This window comes from Dunckerocampus dactyliophorus, chromosome 20 (genome assembly GCF_027744805.1).
Source record: "Dunckerocampus dactyliophorus isolate RoL2022-P2 chromosome 20, RoL_Ddac_1.1, whole genome shotgun sequence".
NCBI classification, from domain to species: domain Eukaryota; kingdom Metazoa; phylum Chordata; class Actinopteri; order Syngnathiformes; family Syngnathidae; genus Dunckerocampus; species Dunckerocampus dactyliophorus.
The window spans coordinates 18,286,731-18,312,734 of NC_072838.1; the positions used below are offsets into that span (position 1 = coordinate 18,286,731).

The 26,004-nt window shown below is 44.3% G+C and overlaps 1 protein-coding gene across 4 annotated transcripts in view; it reads right to left on the reverse strand.

The window, feature by feature from the left end:
- atxn1a (ataxin 1a) overlaps positions 1 to 24,603 on the reverse strand; it is a 60,051-nt gene extending 35,448 nt beyond the window's left edge. For all 4 annotated transcript variants that reach the window (XM_054764239.1, XM_054764244.1, XM_054764241.1 and 1 more), the window contains exons 1-2: positions 24,410 to 24,603; positions 2,903 to 3,119 (exon numbers count right to left, since the gene is read on the reverse strand). The gene's annotated coding sequence lies outside the window, so the exon portion shown is untranslated. The remainder of the gene's footprint in view (positions 1 to 2,902; positions 3,120 to 24,409) is intronic.
- Between the last annotated feature and the right edge of the window lie 1,401 nt (positions 24,604 to 26,004).

A 26,004-nucleotide genomic window follows, 5' to 3' on the forward strand; every position in this document is an offset into this window, starting at 1 on the left:
AGTAATGCAATCAGGTGGCTCGACCCAATTAGCAGAGGGCCAGCCCGGCCAGCTATGATGTCAGCCGCCATTAGTCACACGGCGTAATGCGGTAAAAATCTGAGGCGAGGAGGACGCAAAGTGTCGGGGAGTTTTGCACACGTGGGAGTTAAAGCAACGGGGAAATTAGTGGGAAATCATACAAAAAGTTCACCTTGGGGGGAGCTCCAAAACTACGAGTGAGTTCTTTGTTGTTGCTTTTAGCGCAACCCCAAACATGTCAGGTGTCTACTAATTACAGTAAAGGAGTGTGTTTCCTGTTACAAGTCTTTATCAACGCGAGTCGCTTACACCTGTTATAAACACACCAAGGGAGGTGGAAATACCACAGATCAAGACAACACCTAACAAAGATGCAACGGATCGCAGCGGGTAGCAAAAGTACCAGCAAAAGTAGAGCAAAAAGATGGGAGATGTAAATAAAAGTGTAATCACTAGGGAGATTAAAATGTGGCGGGATTTCTCGTTCGGAGAAGAGCTGTATCGCAAAAACAGAGCAGCCAGAACCCAACCAAGACTGTGAACTATGGCATTGCTACTGCGAATGAGAAGAAACGGAATACGGAAGTGGCAGTGTGCAAGGCATTATTGTGAGCGCATATGAAGTGTTTTATTGACATCTTGCAATCCAGCCTACGATGGTGTTCCCAGCGTCAGCATCAGCGAGTGACGTGTGGCTCTTTCTTTCCATCGGACTTGAACAGCTGCTTGCTGCTTGTTGAGGTCCAAGCAGAAGCCCTGTTCTCACGGTACAGCTTTTCTCCAAGCAAGAGATCTCGTCTCGATGCAGCTCGTCTGCACCCTTGATCACCAAGCGGTTCCATTGATGCACATTGCATTTGGCTCAGCTGCAACTTTCAAGCACCGGCGATCAGCGGTTCCTTTTCATAACACACCTCATACGTAGTTGACAATTTAGCGACACAGTCAATATATTTAGCGAGTAAATATAGTGTCTCTTTATTCAGTAATTAAATACAAGCCATTAACAAAGGTGAAGACTCCGTTGAGCAGGCCAGCAGGAGTGAGCTCCATCTCAGTAATGCTGTGCAATGCACGTCTGAAAGCTGGAAAAAAAGAAGAAGAAAAAAAAAGAAAACCCTCCACAATGCAAACCAGCCTCGGACAAACAGGGCCAAGAAGGAGGTAGAGTTTGGACACAATCACTGTGGGTTTTCTCCGGGTACTCTGGTTTCCTCCCACATTCCAAAAACATGCATGTTAGCTTCATTGGCCATAGGTATGAATGTGAGTGTGAATGCTTGTTTGTCTATACATGTACAGTATGTGCCCTGCCATTGGCTGGCCACCAGTCCAGGTTGTACCCTGCCTCTCTCCCGAAGTCAGCTGGGATAGGCTCCAGCATACCCGTGAACCTAATAAGGATAAGCGGCATAGAAAATGGATGGATGGATAGATGGTTTATTTGGTCTCAAAAAATATTGACAATAACATCTTTCAGCGTCAACTTGTGGGACCAGCATTTGTGATTCGGTTTAATAATAAAAAAAGTGTGTTTTTCCAATCTTGTGCATCGTGGCGTCTCGTGAGTTGGGTGTCTGGTGACAATGGTGGGGACTACGGGTGCTCCCAGCTCCCTTTAAGAGTAAAAGCATACGGTGCCAAACAGGAAACAGACAGAACAAAATAAAAGCACCCAACAGGAGAAAAAACACACCCAAGAATCCAAACTTGCGGAACGTGACATGATGCAGGTTATTATTAGAGCGCCTTGTAGCGCAATTGATGACATGTTCCTCAATTAATTCTGACTTTAATAACAGTAACAAGGGTTTAAAAATGCCTGCTTTATCCTTTAATTGACTAGAATTCCCTCGCTGGCCTCCCATGTTCCACGACACGTATGTCTTATGACAGATGACGGCCACGGCTTTTTCCACAGTCTCACATTTCACTTCCACACGCATGCAGCGTGTCCCGCAGCAACGCATGCAGACTAAGGTGACAGACACACGGCGATGACACCAAAACAATATATTTCCATTACACTGGTTTATTCGTACAAGTTTTGACAGTCAGAAGGCTATATTTGGGGGAACATTGTGCCAGATTAGCTAATTTGAGATTATTGCAATCATCGACTGCAGCCTAACTCCCTGCGATAGTGGGCATGAGTCATTTACACTTCAATAAAAGCATTGAATGCATACAACTCCCCTAACCCTAAACCCCTCTCGCTCTCTCTCTCTCTCTCGCTGTTGCTCTCTCTCTCGGCATATTCTCACAGCCCAGTTCGAGAATACGAAATCAAAGCGGTGCAGAATTTGCAAACACGCCCCCGAAGAGTCGCAGCCTCCCAGAAATGTGAGAGGTTTAATGAGCAGGTTGAAGTAACGTGGAGACGGCCAATCAGTAAACGACATCGTGTTGATTCTCTGGTTGACCCTCTTTGAGATGACATAAAGAAGGGAGGAGGTGAATGAGGAGGAAGAGGAGATTATGCATGCAGCCAGTGAACAGACAGGGATTGTCTTCCTCAGTGAGATCCTCTATTCAGCCTCCTCTTCCTCCAACTGGGGAGAAGACTGCTGAGCTGCAGATAAAAACCACTGAAGAAGGAGCTTCAATGGAAAACGGAGAGGAGGCAAACAGGCGACTGAGGAGGAAGAATGTCTATGCGAGTGAACCAAACTCCATTAGAAAGTAAGCCAAATGAACTTTCACCCCTGGCGTGCTCAAACGTCTCATATCCTCCATTGACAAAGGGTCAAATGGGCGGAAAGTTGTGACCTGTGGACATAATGGAGCATATTCCCGCAACCCGTCAGCCACTGGACAGCGCTAACCCTTAAAAGCTTCTTTGCTATTAGCGGAAGACAAGGAACATTTGAATGGGACGTACCTGAGCAGAGGAGGCAACGCTATGTGAGCGGAGGAGGCGGCAACGCTATGTGAGCGGAGGAGGCGGAGCCTGTTGTTGTTCAGTCCAGAGATGACACCCGAGCGGCGCCGCGGATCTGGTCGCCAAATGTGGATGGCGTCGCCGGCAGAGGGGAAGCGTCCTGGGGTCCTGCGCCACGTGTCCACGTCCGTCCACCTGCAGGTGCTTTCAACATTCCCTGAAAAGAGAACCGAAAAAAATACAAATGATTAGACCCTCGGGTCACGAGACGGGACGAGACGCGAGACTGAGCCTACAGGAGCGAGACAAAACGAGATTTTACCTTTACATTTAAGAAAGAAAAAATGTAAAAATACTGTATATGACGATAGATTGCAATCTAGTAATATTGCACTCCTCTGCACACAGTGTGTATGCTAGTGCACCCTCCACCCACCGAGACAAAGACACTAAAGAGAGTGCTGTCACCTATCAATACTATCAATATTCTATCAATCTTACCCCTGCGCTGGCTTCCCATGCCCCTTCTGCACACATGGTGCCTTCCCACAGGCCATCAGGCTTCTCAACGAAGCACTCACACACGCCGCACGCAACACACACTCATAGCACTTTTATTTATTTACTTATTTATTTATTCATTTATTTGTATTATTTATCTGTATTAATATCTCTTCTGTTGTTGTTGCTTAATTTATTGGTATTTATGTTTCTTATGTTCTTATTCTTTTTCTTGTGTTTTCTTTCTTTTCTTGGGAGAATGAACAGAATAAGAATTTCATTGCATGGTATAACTGCCTGTTTTACTGTGCATATGACAATAAAACTCTTGAATCTTGAATCTTGAATCCAACAACTTCCATATGTGCACAGTGAGCTGCCTGTGTGCGAGAGAGGCCGCATTGTGGTACCATCGACACAAGACCGGCTGGCTGATTACAGCCTCACACTGCCAGACTTGTGACTGTCACGCACTTTGCTGGTTGTGTTGTTTTCCTAACTCTGGAGGGAAAGGTGTCACTCATGCAGTGAAAATACTTTTTTGTACGTATTTGGATGGCTTTCTAATCCGCTTCTTTCAATGAATTAAAATCGACCTATTGACCGGAAGGAGTGGCAATCAATATGGTCTCCTCACCTGCTTTCACTTTGTCAATCTGATTAATGGAAGAGGCTGCTTGCTCTATTGCAAGTGCATGCGCGCACACACACATACACACATACACACACACACACACACACACACACACACACAGACAAGTTTTTCCTCTGACTCAGCAGCCCAGGATTGTATATGCGTGCGTGTGTCTTGTCTCGCTAATGCTCCTGTTAGCAAGGACGACACCCGCATGACACCATGCTCGCTTTCTGTTTTTGTGGAGATACTCTTGCTGCCGTGTCTGCACACTTGTTTGCCTTTGCGCTCACACCAAAACATGTGACTTCACCGAGTATTTAAAAGATTTCACGCCAGAGGACAGAGATAGAGACAGAATAAGCTTGTTCCACACAAACCTACATAAATACGCCACAAAAGAACACCATGTCATCATTTTCTTGTACGTGACTTAGCCAAAACAACTGCCTTGTAGGCAAAAATACGTCATCCTGTGTGTAAAATAACCCTGTATGAATATTCAACAGCTCCTATTATGCAAAAGTACCTTATTAATGATGTTTTCACAGTAATATTTGTCCCCAAAACCTGTTTATGAGCACCAAACGTGAGAAAATTCTATCATCGCCCTCATTTGCTCCATTTTGGAGAGAAGAGGCAAAACCCTCCTTTCCCAGGCTTCGCTACACATCTTAAAATATGGCACGAAGCTCTGGCAACTGTCAGAGACGTGGGAGCTGTAAGTTCGATAATTTTGGTTTTCTTCATCAAATAGGCTAACCTAAAGCGAGGTTGCGCTGTAGCTATGCTAGTGCCGCTAACGTTTGTGTCCTCCCGTCCCACGCCTTCATGGTACGTTGTAGAATGTTATTATATTGGACAAGTGCAGAGTTACAGTGTACAGTCGTCCCTCACTTATCACGGTTAATTCCTTACAGACCTGAACGCAATAGGTGAATTTCCACCAAGTAGGATTCAATATTAATCAGTGGAATATTTTTGTAGTTATGGCATAGAAAACCTGTTTGCAATCTTCTAAATACGTTTTTTAACATTATTATAGCCCTCTATGAATGAAATAACACCGCCATAGTCACCTTTACATTTGTACTACCCAATGCACATGGCAATATATGGAGGCCGGCAAAATGATTGAGTTCATTTTCATTGATTGTGTGGTGAATGTATTTATTTATTATTGTCCCAGGCCTATGTCCATGGGACATTTTTTTTCTGAACAAGAAATCACCTTTTAATTTAGCGAGATCTTGTGACACCCCGACACACAAATATATACAGTATAACCCTGCTCAATAAAATATAGTAAAAACCGGCCTAGTTGCAAATGGTGATTAATCCTGATTATTAAAGTCAAACCCATAATTAATCTGATAAAATTTTGTACTCAGCCCTACTTTCAAGCAGTCTAAATTCCAGCATCAAGGCTAGATAGTTGGCTATTATGTTAGCTCACGTCTTTCAAATGTGGAACTTGTAAATGTTTCAACAAAGAGAGGTGAACTGCAGTGAATGAGAGGATGAAGTCCGTCTGGGTTGGTGCAACTGTGCTGCAAGTTCAAAGGTCAAAGCTGCCACTCATGCATACGTGTGTACGTGCAGCGTAGCGCATATTAGATAAGATTACAAATAAAACACACACACACACCCGTGCACAGGTTGGTAAGAGGGATGGGGGCAAACATTAGCAATGGATTATTTACTCCATTACTTCTCTAAACTAGCCTTGTTTACTGCAGGCTTTCTTTGCCTCTCTACTGGTTTATTTAATGCTCTCGCCTCCCCGCTCTAATTGTGGTGGTCTCCATGGCAACACGTCACAACACAGCACCGTGACCCGTGACGGCGACTCATGCAATCACGGGGACTCTTGGTGCAGCTAGTGATTCACCTCAATGAGCCAAACTTACTCAGCAACTTTGATGGGGAAGGGGGGGTGTCCTGGGGGAAACACATAGACATATACAGAATCTTCAAAGCCACACACACACACACACACACACACACACACACACACAAACAAAAGACATACAGGCAACCCACGCATGCATAGTAATAATCCATTGCTTTTGATCTACCAAGTCTCTATGGTCCTTTCTCTCTCTCTCTCTCTTGCTCACACATCATCATCATCATCATCATCATCATCATCATGTCACTTTATCGTCTACATTCCCACGTCCTCCATTGTGAGCATCAAGCTTTCAATGCTTTCATCAAGCACTTTATGATACCTTCCCAAGAGACAACGCTGTAGAAAGTCAACTCGGATATGCAGTGCTTAGAGTAGTCAGTGCACAGCTTGTGTAGCAGGATAGATTTTCTGTCTCCACTCAGCCATGATTGTCTAAATAGTGTGAGTGCCACTGTTAGCTAGCGCTGCTTTGATCCTTGCGGGCATGGAAGTCACAAGAGATAGTCGTTCCTGAAATCCTCTTCCACTCCTTCATGATGACACCTTGCTTCCTTCCACTTCAGGATGTCCCACAGGTGCTCACTTGGGTTCAGGTCTGAAGGAGACATACTTGGCCACTTGTTTGGGCTCCTTATCATATTGGGGGAAACTACCACACCGCCCAGTTTCTGCTTGTTGGAATTCGTGTTTCGGGCTCAATGAACCGCAGCTCCTCCTGTGCCAGTAGCACTCATGCGCGCTACCACCACTACCATGCTTGACAGGCTAAGACACAGTTATCTTGCACTCACTTGTGTTGCCAGCGATTTAGACTAAAATGGCGGTGTGTTTATATTAGGGATGCACAAGATCTTTTTCTTCACACCGATGCCCATAAAATTTACATTTACAATTAAGTGTAGTTTGTGCACACGTGGAGGCAAGAAGGACTGGAACAAATTAGGATTTGACCAACTGTACCTGTTGGAATATCATGACTTTACTACTAGCACATCACTACAACCAGGAGAACCAGGGTATACAGGAGGAGGGAGCGACTTGCTGTGGCCCAGCAAGGTGCACTGTATTCAGGCACACGCTCCGAGCAGCCGGTGTACCGCTACGGAGTTCAGGAGAAGCGGAGTATAGAGCGGGAAGAGCCACCTGGCGTGGTCCAGCAAGGTAAAATGTCTTCCTCTGAAAGTGAAGGTTTGTTTACAAGTGAGCTCAGGGGAAGTTACGACGGGCCGTTAAGGTCACAGGCAGGACAAAAACGGAGCGCTTGATTCACTCACCCACACGCTTTATTGGAGCGTTTTTATCTCAGCTATTTTTAATGTTATCTGATTTATCGGTATGATGTCATAATTCCCTCATATCGGTGGATAATTATCGTGCACTCCTAGTCGCTATACGAACTGTACACTGACTACTCTAAAGTATAGCATCTCTAGAGTATCGTCCTTGCTGAAGTTCTTAGCACATGGGACTGCATGGACGTTGCTCCCAGCATGATGTGCACTCATGCGGCAACACAAGCTGTCCCTCCCACCACAACATCATGGCTTGGTCATGCCTTCACTCCCCCGAACACCAGCTCAGGTCTGATTCTGGTGTATGGATCAGCATGTACTCCTGGGGGAGCAATGCAGCAATTCAGGTCAGAAAACGAGTCTCCGAAGCCACGCCCCTCCCCTCCATGAAAGCCTCACAATCAGTTACATAAACAAGGTCACGTGGTCAGAGCAGACGACGCGGCGTGGCCGCGCCCCCGCCCGGCTGTTAGCATTCCGCGGCGGCCCACGCTGTCAAAACCTTGACGGGCTGGCGATGTCGAGCTCTTCAGTCGTAGCTCCGGGCCAAGCGGGGCGGGGCTGGTCGAGTACGGACATGTCAGCCGTGACCTCTGACCTCCCGCCGCAAGAGACCAGGCTGCCTGTTTGGTTTTGGTGGTGAGGATCTGAGCAGCGAGATCATGTGAGAGAGGGAGGCCAGATCACGCCCGCTTCCAACCTTCACATGATTTTATCTAGCAAACCGCACAGTTTCTAAATCCTTAGAAACAGTTCTCATGTCATATACAGAATCTTTCACTAGCATTTTTGTGGGAGGCTTGAGTCATTTAGAGGATTTTTGATTGGTGTGAGAGCCTTAAAAACAGTTCAGAGGATAGAGGATCTTTGACTGGCGTTGTTACAGTAGGTCCTTCAAAACAACAGCGCTTGAGTATATAGAGGATCTTTGACTGATGTTTTTGCATTAGATCCTTAAAAACAGTTCTCATGTCAAAAACAGGATCTTTCGTGAGGATTTTTGCAGGAGGTCCTTAAAAACAGCAGCGCTTGAGCCATATAATGTAAAGGATTTTTGATTGATGTTAGATCCTTTAAAAACAGCTCTCACGTCATATAGAGGATCTTTGACTAGCGTTGTTACAGTAGGTCCTAAAAAACAGCAGTGCTAGAGTCATATAGAGCATCTTTGATTGATGTTTTTGCATTACATCCTTAAAAACAGTTCTCATGTCATATACAAAATATTTGATTAGCTTTTTTGCAGGAAGTCCTTAAAAACAGCAGATGACTCATATCACATAAGAGGATCTTTGACAAAGGTTTTTTGTTGAAGGTCCTTAAAAATAGCAGAACTTGTGTCATGTAGACAATCCTTCGCTAGCGTTCTTGCTTGAAATCCCTAAAAACAGCAGAGCTCTCCTGTCAAGAAGGTGATCTCCCACTAGCGTTTATTTATTTATTTTTTTTGCAGAACGCAGAATGCTCCGGCCGCATAGGATGTGTTTTTTGCAGGGAACATCTAAAGCATGTCTAATGACGCGGCCGTCCTCTGGCAGCGTAGTAAGTGAGGCGTGTGTTTACAGTACAGCGTGTTGCTGCTCTGCTTTGCTCGTGGCAGCTTGTTATAAGGATGCCTGCGAGGCACATGGGCGGGCAGGAAGGCACCGCAGGGCTGCAAACTGCACCAAGGTCACGCACGCATCGAAGCTGGTAGAAGTAGTCGACGACTTTAGGACTTTTTTAAATCGACATTTGCTGCATTTGAGAGTAAATACGGCTGCCAAAAACACATCTTTGAGCAGCGCTGCGTTGGCATGATAAGCTTCTGAGGGCCGCTATTTGAGGAAATTCGCAATGTTGTGCTTGGATCGGAATCTGGGAAAGCAAAAATGAAAGAAGGGAGGGAGGGAGGGCGGGAGCGAGGGGCTGTTATTTTAAAAATGCGGTCATCTGTTGTTTGGCACTCATCACTGGTGATGCTTCATGGGCTTCATCATTAATAATTGAGGCGATGCTGTGCGGCTCGTCAGCGTGTGTTGCTGTGTTCAATGCGTCAGGTGTTCCTTGCATCGTGGGGACATTCCCACCCCGATTAGGGGACATGAGATTATGATGTCAATGCTCTGAGGGTGGAGACTGAAGGTTAAGGTGAGGTTAAGGTTGGGCAGACGGCGGTTCTGCTAGATCGGCAGGGGTGTGTACTGTAACACGCCGCGCAGTTTGGCTGCAAGGAAGTGCGGCAATTTCACACAGCTCCGAGTGTGCGTCTGCCCCACTTTCAGTCTTTAATCATGCAGACATTCGTGTGTGTGTTTTTGCGGATGTGTGAAGGGATCGCACTTAGAGCTGCCTGACCTGAGACCACCCTGTGTGTGTGTGTATGTGTGTGTGTGGCTAATGTGTGTGTTTTCTACTCGGGTCCTTGGCAGCGTCACTGAGGCGAGATGAAGAGGTTTGTAAGAGATTCATGTTAGTGCATTCTGGTGACATCAGATCTTGAGAGGCCCAATGAAGGATGTGTACGCTTAGCTTAACTGCAAACAGACCAAAAGTGTGTCGTTTTGCTCGTTTGTTGAAATGACAAAAGGTGCCAAGGACACTAAAAAGGACACTAAAAATGGTTCTAAATCGTGCGATACGATACACACTAACCGCAAAGTTAGCTTGTCAATAAACGGGCACACCTTCATTTTTCATACTTTGAAAGTGGGTGGGCCGCACGGTGGTCTAGTGGTTAGCACGTTGGCCAACACAGTAACAGCTTGGAGATCGGGAAGACCTGGGTTTGATTCTCCCCTGGGCATTTCTGTGTGGAGTTTGCATGTTCTCCCCGTGTGCGTGTGGGTTTTCTCCGGGTACTCCGGCTTCCTCCCACATTCCAAAAACATGCATGTGAGGTTAATTGGCGACTCTAAATTGTCCATAGGTATGAATGTGAGTGTGAATGCTTGTTTGTCTATATGTGCCCTGCCATTGGCTGGCCACCAGTCCAGGGTGTACCCCACCTGTCGCCCGAAGTCAACTGGGGTAGGCACCAGCATGCCCCCGCGACCCTAATGAGGATGAAGCGGTATAGAAAATGGATGGATGGATGAAAGTGGGTGTGTTTTTCACATGTGGACACATTTTGTCTTGCTCCAGTTGGTTGAATGTTGGCTTCATGTCGCCTGCTGTTAAAACAACAGCATCGTTTGACTTACTCAATAATATTCATCCATCCTTCCATTTTCTATGCCGCTCATCCTCACTTGGGGTGGCAGGGGTATGCTGGAGTCTATCCCAGCTGACTTCGGTAAACCCTGGACTGGTGTCCAGCCAATGGCAGGGCACGTGTAGACAAACGCTCACATTCATACCTATGGACTATTTAGAGTTGCCAGTTAACCTAACATGCATGTTTTTGGAGGAAACCGGAATAAAACCCACGCACGCACAGGGAGAACATGCAAACTCCACACAGAAATGCCCAATCAGTGATTCGTATATATTTTGGAATATTTTAATAGTTTTTTTTGTGGAGTATAATTTCTTGAATTGCGTGTAATTTCTGTAATATTTCAATACACATATTTCAAATCAATGTAATTTTTACATTATTTTCAGCAATATTGGAATAAATATCTAAATTATGCTATATTCGCACCGGTTTATCGTTTACGACCCTAATATCCAAAATAGTCAGCCTGAATTTATTTCACTTTAGGAACGAGTAAATGTGCATTTATGTATTTTATTTGTATTATTGTGTATGTCATTATTATTATTATCACTATTAATATTATAGTAAGCACTATATTATTATATTTTCAAATTACTCATTATTATTGTAGTAGACAGAATTTTCATTCATCATTACTTCAGATATATATTATTGTTTAACATTCAAGTGAAAATGAATGAATGAATTTCCCTTGGGGAGTTAAAATGAGTAGAAAAATATTAAAATAAGTTTAAAAAATGTGTTTTTTATTACTATTTCTTATTTGTATTTAATATTGTATTCAATTAGGAAATTACGTGTCCATTTATTATGAAAAGTGAATTTGTACAAATAGATACCTCACACTCGCTGCCATTGAGCAAATAAAGGCCCCCCCAATAACTATGCGAGGTGAAAGGTATTCATGAGTGGTTTTGACTGATATGAGTTCAGTGTCGGGTCATAAAAAGTGGCGCTGACAGCGTGGCTGTGCACGGCAAACATCACGTATTTGCTCAGATGTCTACCAGGGATGGTGCAACGCTTTGGAGAGTCCTTCCTTGTGAAATCTCCAGCACTGCTAAACCTCCATGTTTGATAAGATAAAGTAAACAGTGTTCTCACCTCGTTTCTCGCCCCCCCCCCCCCCAGCAGGAGCGAGTAACAAATGTTTCACTGTCTCCTCAGCCTGAGGTCATCCTCGGGTTTTTTCCATCTAATGAGGCTTAACCACACAAACGAGGACACGCGCTTACTACTTCTACGAGGCTTTGTGGAACTGTGTCTACTGTTTTAGAGGCTTAGAAGTAAACAACAACATAACACCCCCCAGAGTTGGCCGTATTAGCACTCAAGCAGCCAACAGGACAAGGAGAAACCTTTCGCAAAGTTCAATAAAAAAAAAAAACCCTGCAAATCCAGCAGCTTCTTAGCAGCCTTGTGCAAGCTTTGGGAGGATTACATCATCAGAGGTTTGTGTGGTGGTGTGGATGGGTGTTTTTTACGTTTTGCGCTCAGGGGAAGAAGAAGACAGCGAGAATGTGCCGCTTTTGAACTTGCAGATGTCATCAAGTTTCTGAGTGATCATTGCGAGGCAGACTCTCTGCAACATCTGCAGCAGATTAGCAGAGATATTGTAAGTGCAAATCCGCAAACCATCGCTTCCCGAATGGCGATCGGATGGTCCAAAGCGTCTTCCCGTGCACTTTAAAGCACGCATTTCACAGCTAAACCTCCAAAACGCCCATTGCACACAACACCTCACGTGCTTCAGAGTCACTCAGTCGTACACAAAGTTCTCAATGAGACCTGATGAGTGCAACATGTTCTTAGCAGAATTAAGGAGGGATTAAAAGATAATCACGATATGTACAGTATAACCTGGACGCTGTTCCAGGAAGCTGTTGACCTTTGATTTGTTCCTATTGTGAACTAAATCCCCTTATGATAAACAATGCAACACAATTTCTATCTTATAGCAGTCATACATGTTGTGCAGGTCAATTGTCACCATAAGCAATCAATTAATTAACCGCATGATAAATAAAAACTAATTCCATATTTTTGCCGGCCTCAATATATTGCCCTGTGCATGCATTTCTTTGTTTTCCTCCTCTCTCTACCAAACAGGCTGGACGACAACAGGGTTCACTCTGTGCATCTCTCTCAACCCCTGGGCGTGTCGGCTCTACAGCACAATGAACGGAGTGAGTGAACCCTCCTGTTCGTCATTCAGTCTCTTTGCTCCGCGCTAGAGAGTGAGACAAAGACAATGACAGGGTTTCCGCTACATGTAATTGATCGTGGTGGTGCGCCACTACAAAATAAAAGCCACCACACCTTAAAAATTAGGGAATTTGAAAACAAATTCAATGAATATATTGTATGAATGTATACAAATGCTGTACTGTATGGATACATATTTATCTTATTATTTACACACATATTGACCACATTAAGCTTGAAAACGACTTAGAATATAAAAGTTTTTCACTGCGCTTTATTGTGAAAGGCATCCGGCGCAATTGCCTGTCTGTCTTGCTGGCACTTGACCAGTGACCAGATACGCGAAACGTCTTGTGTTGACTTTCACTTTGTTTCTTATTATCGGGAGAACGAAGCCCTGAAATATGTAGTCATATGTTGGCGGCACCCTGCTAGCATCCTGCTATCTTGGAGCTACACGTGGCTATTACATTCGTGGGATACATCAATCATCAATCATCATCACAATTTACCTTTTTAAAGTGTCACTTAACAATCCTGCTCTCGTTACATTCTAATACTTATGCTTGTCTTCAAAACACTAGTTGTGTTTCAAAGTTGTGCAACAGAAACACATAGTGTGTCCAGCTTCAGACAGTGATGCTAGCACAGCGGTCTCCAACAGGTAGCACGTAAGCTAGCAGTAGCGCACCAGCTGAAGAATATTTGCTTCAACTCTTGGTATTTTTATGAGCGTTCTATTCAAACATGGCACCTGTATTTCATGACAAATGAGCACACTGAGTGGAAATGTGTTTTGTAAATGAAGCGCTATTTAAATGTTGGCGGTGCTCTCAGCAGCTCTGCCATTAAATTAACAGTTTTGCAATGTTCTCGGTTCATGTTCTGCTAGTTGTTGCGAAAGAGCTGACGTCTGCATTGACACACAATGTCAACTTCAGAGTATTTGCAGGTTATTTTTTTCAGTATTCAGACAATAACGTGACACTGATTCAAAATCGGAAATATTGATTGGGATTTTTATTTAAGTGCATCCATCCATCCATCCATCTTGTACCGCTTCTCTGAGGTGGGGTCGTAGGGACAGCAGCCTAAGCAGGGAAGCCCCAACTTCCCTCTACCCGGGCACTTTGTCCAGCTCCTCCCGGTGGATCCCGAGGCGTTCCCAGGCCAGTTGGGAGACATAGCCTCTCCAACGTGTCCTGGGTCTTCCCCGAGGCCTCTTACCGGTCGGACGTGCCCTGAACACCTCCCCAGGGAGGCGTCCGGGAGGCTTGGATTCCCGAGCCACCTCATCTGGCTCCTCTCAATGCGGAGGAGCAGCGCTTCTACCGGATGACGGTGCTTCTCACCTTATCTGTAAGGGAGAGCCCAGCCACGCTACGGAGAAAACTCAATTTGACCGCTTGTACCGCCATCTTGTACTTTCGGTCACTACCCAAAGCTCATGACCACAGGTGAGGGTAGGAACGTAGATGGACCGGTAAATTAATAGCTTTGCCTTTCAGCTCAGCTCCCTCTTCACCACGACGGACCGATGCAGAGTCCGCATCACCGCAGACGCCGCACCAATCGGCCTGTCCATCTGGCGCCCATCCTTCCCTCACTCGTGAACAAGACCCCAAAGTACTTAAACTCCTCCACTTGGGGCGGGATCTCATCCCCGACTCGGAGATGGCACTCCACCCTTTTCCGGAGGAAAACCATGGACCCTGGACTTGGAGGTGCTGATTCTCATCCCGGCCGTGAACCGATCCAATGTCTTTTTTTGTGTCAAAAGTTTGGATGATTTTTGATTCACATGTCATTTTTGTGGACGTCTCAATTACTTGTGGTTTTTCGCCATTTGCGGGTGGACCACATGTAAGCAATGCATTCAGTAAAACCAAATAATGGCCTACTTTTCAATAGAATCCTACTAGAGGACGTGTGTTGATGAGTGCTGGCATTTATGTACTACAGCATACGCTCTTTGTGGTCTGAAGTAATGGTGACTCCCTTGACCACATGCACACACCCTCCTCCTCCTCCGCAAGTAAGTGCAAATGATATCCATGAAGTGAAGTGTCTCGTAATGGCGAGCCCCCCGCCCTTATCCTTTCAGCAGTAGTCTATATTTTGGTGGCGTGTGCTGTCAGGTTTCAAATGCACTCAGCTATCCATCTCGGGGAGTCGCGCTGGAAGTGGCGTGGGGGGGATTTGCTGGAAGAGCTAATGGCCTGTCATGTAGCGTTAAAGCGAGATGATTGGGCGCACGCCTCAGAAAACCAGAAGCACTCTGCCACGGGGGGGGGGGGTCATCTTTTCAATCAAATTGGGTGGGGTGTTGAAGGTAATGGATGGTGCCGTGTTAGATAGGTGGCAAGGCATCCAAACTTTAGCATTTTGTTTAATTTTGTTTTATTTCATGTTATTAATTTAGTTTAAGGATTTTTTATTTATTGAAATTTATTTTCAACTTTTAAAAATGTGTTTTATTTTTTAACTACAGTCATTTATTATTCATTTTATATGTTTCGTATGCATTTGTTTTTTTCTTCCTTTTTTGATTCATCATTTTTAATGGGACACAACTGACTGAGAATATTTAACAAGGTAAATACCAGGGGGGTCACGGGCCACTAGACGATACACGAGACAAGACAAGATTTTAACTTTTCTTTGAAGAAAACAGATTGCCATCTACTAATGGAATATCTACTACCTCGCACTGCTCCTCTCGAGGCTACACTCTTCTGCACTCTGTGTATGCTAGCGGCCCCGCCTACACCCACCGAAACAAAGACTGCATGACTGACAAAAGGGCTCCCTCCGTTCATGCCGCTGTTCTATGGAACAAACGCACCAAGGTGCTTGGACCAATGCACAGAGTGAATCCTCGTCCTGTCTGTTTGGAGGCGGGAGACGAGGAAAACGGGCACGCGCGCACATGGCAACATATGAAGATCGGCAAAATGATCCAGTTCGTTTTCATTTATTGTGCGATTCATTCATGAACTCATCATCATCCCAGTCCTGGTGCCCATGACACAGTTTTAATCTCGCGAGATCTTGTGACGCCCCCAGCATTTTGTTGAATTTATTTTTATTTCATTTGCGTCGTTTTAAGAATTTTTACATTTAGAGTAATTTATATATTTTTCTGTATTGTTTTATTTTTTATTTTATTCATTTATAGTTGATTTTATATGTTTCGTATGCATTTATTTTTTGTGCATTTTTTGATGAGTCGGGGGACTTTTTTGCAACACCACTAACCATTTCAAGGCTGCGGTAAATACTTTTAAAGCCGCCACACACACACACGCACACACAAGAAGAGACTTAACTAAGAGAAGCACACAGCAAATGAAATGAATCATGGCGTGGCCATCAGTGAAGAGTTTTATCCTTTACAGTAAACATAAAATGTAGCCTTCAGAGAGAAACACCTCATTGGAGGTTCCACAATAAAAGTGAGCGAGTGTGCCTTTAACCTCCACGTTTCCCATAAAAGCCATTCAAAAGGGAATGAAATAGTAATTTCCCGTTATGTCAACTTTCTTCTCTCCTACCGCAGGTATTTTCCCTGGGCGGGCCCACGAGGATGGGTGGTGTGCAACAAGTGTGTGTGTGTGTGTGTGTGTGTGTGTGTGTGTGCATGTATTTCCATGCAAAAGTCGGGCCAAGTTTAAGTCGTAAAAGGCCGCCTAGTTTGAATATGTGCAAAGTCACTCATTCTATGCAACAGGGATAGTTGGAAGTTGAACAATTCTATTTTGGATCAGTGCAACACCTTTTTATGAATTATGTCAGTAAGCGTCACTGGTAGAACATTGGCTCCAATCATGGGTTTGCACCTTTATCGGAATCAGCACCGGCATGTCAATATTGAAAAAGTCTTCCTTGGCCCTGGGCACAGCTTAATAACTTTTGCTAACAAAGCAAGTATCGGTGAGGTGAACCAAAACCATCATTAAGTGAACCATCAAGTTGTTTTTAGTGCAAAAGGGCGTTGTACATGTGCTCGACAAATACGGTGGGAACGCTGTACGAAAAACATGCAAACGTGGACGCTCTAAACTTGTAAACATTCTATTTCAGGAGGCTTTTGAATGAAATCCAAAGAAACAATGGAAATGGAGTGGAACCTTGGTTAGCTCATTCGCTCACCGAAACAGACGCTATTCACTTATATTTTTTCCATAAGAAATACCATAATTTCCAGTGTTTAAGTGTTTCAATTGAGAGAGAAAAAGAGATTTGTTCATATAAACTGCACTGGACTATAAGCCGCACATGTGCACGTCATAAAATGGCACATTATGACGAGTCCATGAGGACCAGGTAGCTCTTTATTTGATTGGAAATCGCAGGAGGTCATTACTCAACTAACAGTCTGGCTCACAGTAACCCTAACCCTAACATTACAAAGAATACTAAAGTCATCACACAGCAACTTAACACTCAAAAGGTAGCTAACAAATATACAATACAAGTACCAATACGAGTTTATAAATAAAAAACAACAGCTATTTTAATTTCTTCCCATAATGCATTTTGTCCCAGCACAGCCTTTCATTCAGAGCATTTCCAAGATGATTCATTCAGCTGCCTCTGTCCACCAGAGGGAGCCAGAGGAGTCGGAGGCCGGATGCTCCCTCTGGTGGAGGAAGCCAGAGGGAGTCAGCTGCAAAAACAAAGGGCAGCAAAAACCTCCACTCCAAGCTAGGGGCTGCCATGTTTGTTTAGCCGCACTCTTAAATCACAACGCTGTCGTTTGGAAGTCCAATTAAGTTGCCTCTCCTCGGCTAGCAACATACGACATGTCTCTTTCACAGCCGTGTGGTGTGAAAATACAGTCCGCCCCAATACTATGAGAGGAAAAACAGTGAGACGCATGGTCCTGATTGTGGCCAAAATATCCAGTGTCAGAAACAGGAAGTCAGTCAGTCAGTCACTCTTGTCTCCTTCAGCCAAATGCGTCCCGCCAGATGAGGCTCTGCAGAGAAGAGGCCGGACTGTCCAAGCCGCCATCACCCAGCCAACCAGCAAGTCAACCCAAAGCAGTCCAGCATCCAGCCACGTTCAAACCACAGTCCTGGCGGAGGAGGATGACTTTTAGCAGGTTGGATGAGAGCTGCTGCTATCAATCTCGTCTTGTGTGACTAATGTGCTTGACTTGAATCACGGAATGGGATATGGCATCGGCAGACATCGGCATCCTCGTGAGCGTGCCAAGAACAACACGAGTGCAGGGTGGGTTTTGGTATTCCACTGATTGTTTCTATCACTGGCTTTTTTCCTGTTATTGAATTCCTCTCTGTCGAATGCAGAGGCCATTGTTGCCGCCTACGCTGCTGCCTTTTGTGGCATGACGAGTGTGTGGGGTGCACGAGGGGGTCACGCTTTGAACTCAAACCCACTACAACTGGCACTAATTTTTTACATCTCACAGGAGCTCTTGTGGCACCTCTAATAGCTATCACAAGACAACATCGGTGAATGTTGTCATGTAATGTGATGTGAGGTCTTATTGTTGTGAATATGTCACTTTCTCGGCTTTGCTGGGAGTTCATGGCTGCATGTGTTTGAATCTGGTTCCTGGAATGTGTTCTGGTCGTGACGTCACAGCCAAGATGGCGTCAGTTCAGGAACTCCTCCAGGTACGCCTCCCGCTGAGCCCACTCCGCTGTGATTGGTCACACTCCCGCCGCTCTCTGTACTCTATGATGCTACACAGTCTACCGCTTTTGTCAGATTACTTACACAAAATAAACAGAGTTAGGTCGCTGATAAACTGTTACTTACAGTTTGCTCTTCTGACTCTTCAACACGACCAAGTAACGTTGGAAAGACGTCGGACTTCAGCAACGGTTTGGTGGATAGTCCAGCTTCGTATTGGCCATTGTTCACAAAACAGTCCCGTGTGAAGTGGTGTTGACAGATGAGCATATTTTTCTCTCGCTGGCCAAGAATCAGCAAGTCCAACCACTTCTGCCTGATGCTTGCCTCTTTAGGCGCACCCCAACAAACATTTCCTGGGAGCCATACGTGCTAACACGGTGAAAGAAGCAGAGTGAAGCAGAGCGGGGTGAGGGCAGGCCTATAGCATTTAGAGCAGGGGTCACCAAGGTTTGTCCTTGTGAGAGCTACTTTTACAAAATGAAAATGGCCAAGAGCTACTCATTTTTGTAACATTTATTTTCAGAGCTTATTTTAAACCCAAACAAAGCGAATATGCTTGTTTTACCAGAACATGAACAAAATGCTGGTGTCCACAACTCACATGTTGTATTTCACAATGCTTTTCTTTCTACTGCTCTTTCATTATTAACTGAACACCTGAATGAAAAGCAGGCTTGCGGGCACCTCGTGAGGTCGTGGGGGGCTACCTGGTGCCCGCGGGCACCACGTTGGTGACCCCTGATTTAGCATATAAGGAAGTCCGGGTTGCAGTGACGTCAGTGGAACTCAGTGTTAAAAAAAACAGCGTGCAGAGCCATCCAGAACTGCTGTGCTACCACACACTGGAGCCCGCCTAGGACAATTACCAGGAGCAGTGCATTGTGTTAGCCACAAGCACACTGGCCAGTCATTGGCCTTTCATTCATTCATTCATTCATTCATTCACACAAGCAAATGAGCAGCTATTGAGGAGTCTGCCACTGCAGAATAAAAGTGGCATATCTCAGCGTGAACCATCATTAATCTGTGGATTCAGTATGAATGGTAAAGCTCACCATGCGCCATTTGCCACTTGTTCTGCTCCTGTGTCATTTTACGTGGCCTCGTGTTTCACAAGGATGTTCATTATCATAACAAGTGTTTGCGTAATGCGTCTCTTTGCGGTGAATATGTGTGACTTGTCCTCATGCCGGCTTGTCACGTCAACGAGACGCCTTCCTCAAAGTATAACAGCGACGGGAAACACAGCATAATAGGCGAGGTTACCAGTGGGTTCAAGCTAATGGCTTGCTTTAACACACAATGTCACACTTCTGTTTACATTTCACTTCATTGCTAATGACAAGACTGTATCTTTGTTGTTTTTGCTAGTTGAGCATAATAGCCCTGTTAAGTCCAAGGTTTAAGATGTTTTAATGGCAAATGGTACAAAAACGTTGATATAAATTCACATAAAGCAGATTTCTAAGTAAAACACTGAGTAAAAAAAAAAAAAAAAAAAAAGGCATCAACAGTCGTGGCTGCAGCCAACCTCCTGGTATAGTTTTTTTTTTTTTATTCCACAAGACGGGAGTAACTGCATTTGAAGTATCACAAGTGGTCAGCAACCGGCGGCTTTATCTAGCTCTGCATGCGCTTTAAAATCATGAAAGCGTTTGTGTGAAACCCATGCGTGCTACGCCTCCCGTACTGCTGTTTGCAATGGCTGAGCAGTTTGCTCCTTTTAGCGCTCTTACACCACTGGCTCTGTTTTGTGCAATATATAGTTAATAAACGGTTAATTGGTTCCAGACCCGACTGTGATAAGTGAACTTCCGCAAAGTGGGATTCCTTATTTATAAGTGGAATATTTTTATTCTTAAAGCGTATAAAACCTGTTTACAACCTTCTACTGTAAATACGGTACTTAACATTATTAGAGCCCTCTAGGCATGAAATGACACCCTTACAGTCACCTTTACGTGCGTATTACCCAATATAGTAGACATAAGAGACAGAAAATAAGCCGTTTAAGCCCTAAACAAGAGATCATTTAGAATCACACACGCTCACATTTGGGAGAGTCACACTGAGTACTTACTGTCTCATCAATGTAACATTACTGACACCTAGCGATCAGTGTAGAATACTACAAAATCAAATGATTTCAATGCATCTTCTGAATGGCTTATATTTACAGTATAGCTCAGCTCATTTAGCCATGTTTATGCTTGAAAATGTTTCATTTAGGCCAGAAATACCTCAAATTTGCTTAAATATGCACATTTTGTGACTAATACAGACGTTACTCGCTACATCGCGCCCTCACTCTATTGAGGTTTTCAAAAAATTAATCAATGAATAACCCCAGCCCTTCTAAATATGGATTTTAACATTATTAAAGCCCTCTAGACATAAAATAACACCCCTATAGTAACCTTTACACTCACATTACCCAATATGATTGAGAAAATAAGCCATTCAAGACATAAATAATACACATAAATAAGGCTTGTGCTATTTTTTGTACAAGCCCTACTAAAATTGTAAGGCTTTCACAGCCAAGATAAATGCTCCCCATGACTAGTATAGCTGTTTTTGGTTAATATTCAGCTAGTGCTGTACAAACTAGTGAAAGCTACAAGTATCAACTTTGATGTGAATGCTCTTTGATTGACAGGTAAAAGTGTTACATGTGCATTTGACCACCTGAGACCTGTCACAGTAAGAGCGAAGGTAGAGTATTGTGGCTTTTGTGCTAATGCCTGTGTAAGTATATACTATAGACACACAAAAGGCTTTACTCCTGCAGCAGGTCACGTATTAATCCTACTGTGAAATTCACAACCACACACACAGACACACACACACAGGCATGATGTTAGCACACGTATGTTTGAGTGTGCCTGTGTACAAATGGTTCTGACCACTGAGCCAAGTGTAGTTAAATGGCGTGTGATTATGACACATCGGCATCTAATTGCCTCTCATTACCATTTGAAAGCGACCAGCGTCCAGTGAATCAAAGGCTCCGCCACCCGCAGTTCTTTCTGGTGTTTTCCTACACAAAGCCTTTGTGTGTGTGTGTGTGTGTGTGTGTGTGTGTGTGTGTGCATGCTCACCTATGAGTCCAACGTCCATACCCAAAAACCTACCATTGTCTTACTTTGAGAGCTAAATATGCTAACACCTTGACTTGTAACGACAACTGTAACTTTTGGAGCATTTTTCAACCCGATCCAACCTTGTGCTGATTCATTTTTAAGTTTGGATGTGCTTTTAATCATCGATCGATAAAAGGGTAGTTTTGCACAGAGAAAAAGAAATGATTTTCCAGCATTTGTCTGAATACGGTAATTCCATTTTTACCTGAACAAAAGGAGTGGAGAAAAAGAACAACGCAGCAGCGCCTGAAGCTCCCAGCTAAATCTTTTCACATTCAAATGCATAAACCAACTGCAACAAAATAAAGATAATGAAACCAACTGATTATTGTTGACAAGTTATGATCATGTCCAAAAAAAAAAAAAAACAGGTGCAAACAGGCTAACTTTGCCAACGGAGGGAACCTCACTCCATTCACTTAAAGCATAGGTCGCAACCAGACGTACAACTTTTCGTGGTGTTTTTTTTTTGCTCAAGTAGAGGGTAGTTGTGGTGACCATGAAGGAGTAAGATCACCGCACACCCAACAAACAATGCGCAAGTGGAACACGCGTACCACGCACAAAATGTGAGGATGCTCGGATGTACGGCTGTCGCTCCATTCAACGCACGGCAAGTCGTAAGACCAACGCCCGTCAAGCTTGCACTAAAAGTACCGACCTTGCGCTCCATGTGGGCTTCATGTGACGGTAGCGAGAACTACGCGCGAGCTGCGCGTTGTGCATGCCCGCAACGTAAGCTCCGTACCGGAAACGTGATTGGTTCTTCACATACGCGAGACCTACGTCACTTCCTCCATTCGCAATTTTTTGACAACAGAGCTTGCGATGTCACGTGCCGTGATTTTTTTTCATAGCGTCAACAACCATACGTAATATATTGTTTTTTTTTTCCTTAATGACACTTATTAAAAGACTTGGCCAGCATGTAGATGGTCTTTAAAAATATACAAATATACATTGATATATACAAACACAGGGACAACAAAGCACATAAAACAAGGCCGTAGACACCCCTGCAGCTTTATATACCCGAGTTTTCATGCGATTGTTGCACTCTCTCCGTATGGGTAATGCACGACCGACTTACTCGACACGCATGGAGCATGTACAAAATATCTGAGCGTGCTGGTTTCTAACAAAAGTGTATTTTTACGCAGTGAAATCTTCATTGCAAGAAGAAAGTCTGTTCCAACAGTTGTCTTAATAATTCACTTTTACCCAATCAAAAGGGGTGAAAAGAAGCACAACGCAGTAGCGCCTGAGGCTCCCATCTAAATCTTTTTCACATTCAAACGCTTAAGCCAACTGTAACAAAACAAAGAAAATCCACCCAACTGATTCTTGTTCAGGAAATATAAGTATGTCCACAAAAAAACACTTTTTATAAAGTCATGTGGATGCAAACAGGCCAACTTCACTCTATTCAATTACATCTCATCCCCAACCATGGGGGGGAAAATGTCAACATATGTAATAAAAATGACCTTTCTGCATACCCCTTGTGGTGTTTGCACTTACTATTTACAGAAAAGTGGATTCATGGCTGACATATTTCATTATAAAACACCACAAAGTTGCAATTGGGATATTTTGCAAGCATGACGAGTCCTGCATCTTGTTTGTAATGGCCCCTTCATTAGGTACACTAGCATCTAATGAAACCCCACTGCATTAAAACGTATTGTCTATAAAAAGAATAATGCTCAGGTATTCACTTAATATGCAGTAATGCTGAGAGCTGTGCCTCATATGTTGCCCCTCTCAGGGATGTTTATCACAACAATATCACAAACACGTCTGCGGGGTTTTTAGAGCAGCGCTCGTGCATTGCAGCTCATGATCATCCAAGGGAGCTAAAAGTCAACATATTTAATCTAAATGACTTTTCTGCATACTCCTAATGGTGTTTGTAGTTGACATTTTTATAGAAAAGTGAATTCATGACTGATATAATTCCTTTCGTGCTATTCTTTTCCACTTCAGCGCTGGACACATTGTGATAATAATGTGTTACAACGTGCTGGTGTGCTATTTGGCGCGCGTAAGTGGACCCAAATGCATGCCTTTTACTATTACTACAGCCCATTGGATGTGTATGCAAAGGGTTCCTGCACAAAAGTTGCACAAACACACCATCACAGTCCATGCAACCCCAAAAAAAGCAGAATGACAATGTGAGTGATAGGGCCACCACTTGGGACGTGGAGCCTAGTGCAGCATAAGGGGGTGTAAACAGAGTAAAAATAGCCTGCTATCACAGGCTTCCCCACAGTCCCGTTATATAATGGCCCAAGCTGGGATGAATGACATCACGGGTAGTCTCGCAATCACAAAGCCAGTGTGTCCTTTACAACCATACGCCCATGTAAGAACACAAACACCGTGTATTCGTAGACTTCCATACACAATATTTCACAGGAAAGATGGGGAAACATGCACAGTAAACACATGTCAAGCCGGGTTTGGTAGTTGCGCGTTCGTGTTAAGGCGACAACACTTCCGCGATGGTGAGACGCAGATAAAAATGCATGAAAAAAAACAAAAAGCTTCCTTTTGCACAAACAAAGAGTTGCAAAACGCCTACTGGAAGCGACGCACTTTGCTAGTGAATGTGAGCGCTAAGGGGGGAAGAAAAAAAGGGGCGAAAGTGTGCAAAAGGAGTGGCGCAGTTGGAGAAGCTCGCACGCCGGGCTGACGCGCTCCTCGCCCGGCTAACGACGCCGCCGAGCACCGTGGCTCGTGCTCAACTTTACCCGCCGAGCACCACACGAGAGCCGGCGGAACTCTCTCTGATCGCTCGCTTGCTGACATGTCCAAAAAGCCACCATAGTTAGACGAATCGCCCTTTGCTTTTTTTCCCTCCCTCCTCCACGATAAGGAGCGACACAAGAAAAGCAAGCCCCCGGTTGGGGAGGGAGGGGAGAGCAGTTTTGTATGCGGCTTACTGTGTGAGGTGCGGCGGGGGGCTGCTTGGGTCCGTGTGCCTCCTCTCCTGGTTCTCCTCGGTTCGGCTCGGCTCGGCTCAGCTCGGCGTCCCCCCTTGCTCTGCTCCGGGGCTGGCGGCGGAAAGCGTCGCTCCCTCCCCGCCTGCTGATGTCTGCGGCGGCCGGCCCCCACCTTCAGAGAGAGGCGCACAAGTTCACACAGGGAGCAGCTGAGTGAACTACTCATGCAAAAAGTAGACGAGCGCGCGCACACACCGTAATATAATTAGCTGTGTGCATGTGTGTTTGGATGCAACAACTTCCCGAAGACTGTGTTTGTGTTCCAAAGAAACATTATCTCCTCCAGCTGAATTCGTTTGCATCATTACATTTTTAACCACAATATTATGCACCCCTAATGACCCAGCTGCGATTGACACTCGTACTTTGCATTACGGCATCACACAGAGAGTCGTTTCTCATGTTTCGGTTACCGCAGTTAGCCTTATTTGTGTCCACTGACATGTTAAAAAAAAACGTACACATCGGCCCTGATGGTCAGTATTTCATTTTTTGGCATCGTGTGAACAAAAACAACCTTCAAAGTTATAAAAAAAAAACATGTATGAAACTGTCATTAACATACAATATGTGACCTGTTTGTATTTACTTAAGGCAAGATGCTCCCATTGATGGCAAAGAGCAATAAAGGGACTAGAGTAGAGTTCTTCAACTGGTGGCCCACAGGACAAATCCCGCCCATGAATTACACTGGACAGGCCCTTGAGTTCGGTTCAAAACTTGGGAGCGACTCACATTTGAAAATCACAAGAGTGCTCCTGTCATATGGAGGATCTTTGACTACCGTTTTTTTTGTGCAGCATAGGTCCGTAACAACGGTACAGCATTCCTGTCGACTACAGGACCTTTAACCAGTGTTTTTGCAGTAGATCCTTAAAAACACCAAAGCGCTCCTGTAATATGTAGGATCTTTGACTCGGGTTTTTGTTTGTTTGTTTGTTTGGTTTTTTTGCAGTAGGCCTAACAACAGCATTACTGTGATATAGAGGATCTTTGACTGGGGTGTTTGCAGTACATTCTTATAAACAACATGGCACTCCAGTTCTTTTTTGGGAGGATGAACAGAACAAGAATTTCATTGCATAGCAGAACTACCTGTTTTACTGTGCATATGACAATAAAACTCTTCAATCTTGAATCGAAGATCTTCCACTAGTGTTTTTCACTAGTGTGCTGTAGATTATTTTAACAGCAGAGGGCTCCTGTCATATAAAGGATCTGTGACTTCGTTCTTTTTTACAGTAGAGTCTTAAAAACAGCAGAGTGCTCCTGTGACATAGGGGATCTTTGACAAGTGTTCTTTTTTGCAGAATATTCATAAAAACAGCAGAACTCTCCTGTTATGTAAAGGATATCTGATTTGTTCTTTTTTGCAGAAGATTCTTAAAAACAGCAAAACTCTCCTACTAAGTAGAGAATCTTTGACTAGTGTTGTTTTGCAGTAGTTAGGTCCTTAAAAAGAGCGACTGGTGTAAACATATTGTTTCCGTTTGAATTTCTGACTGTTTTTATAACCATATGAGCCATCTGATAGG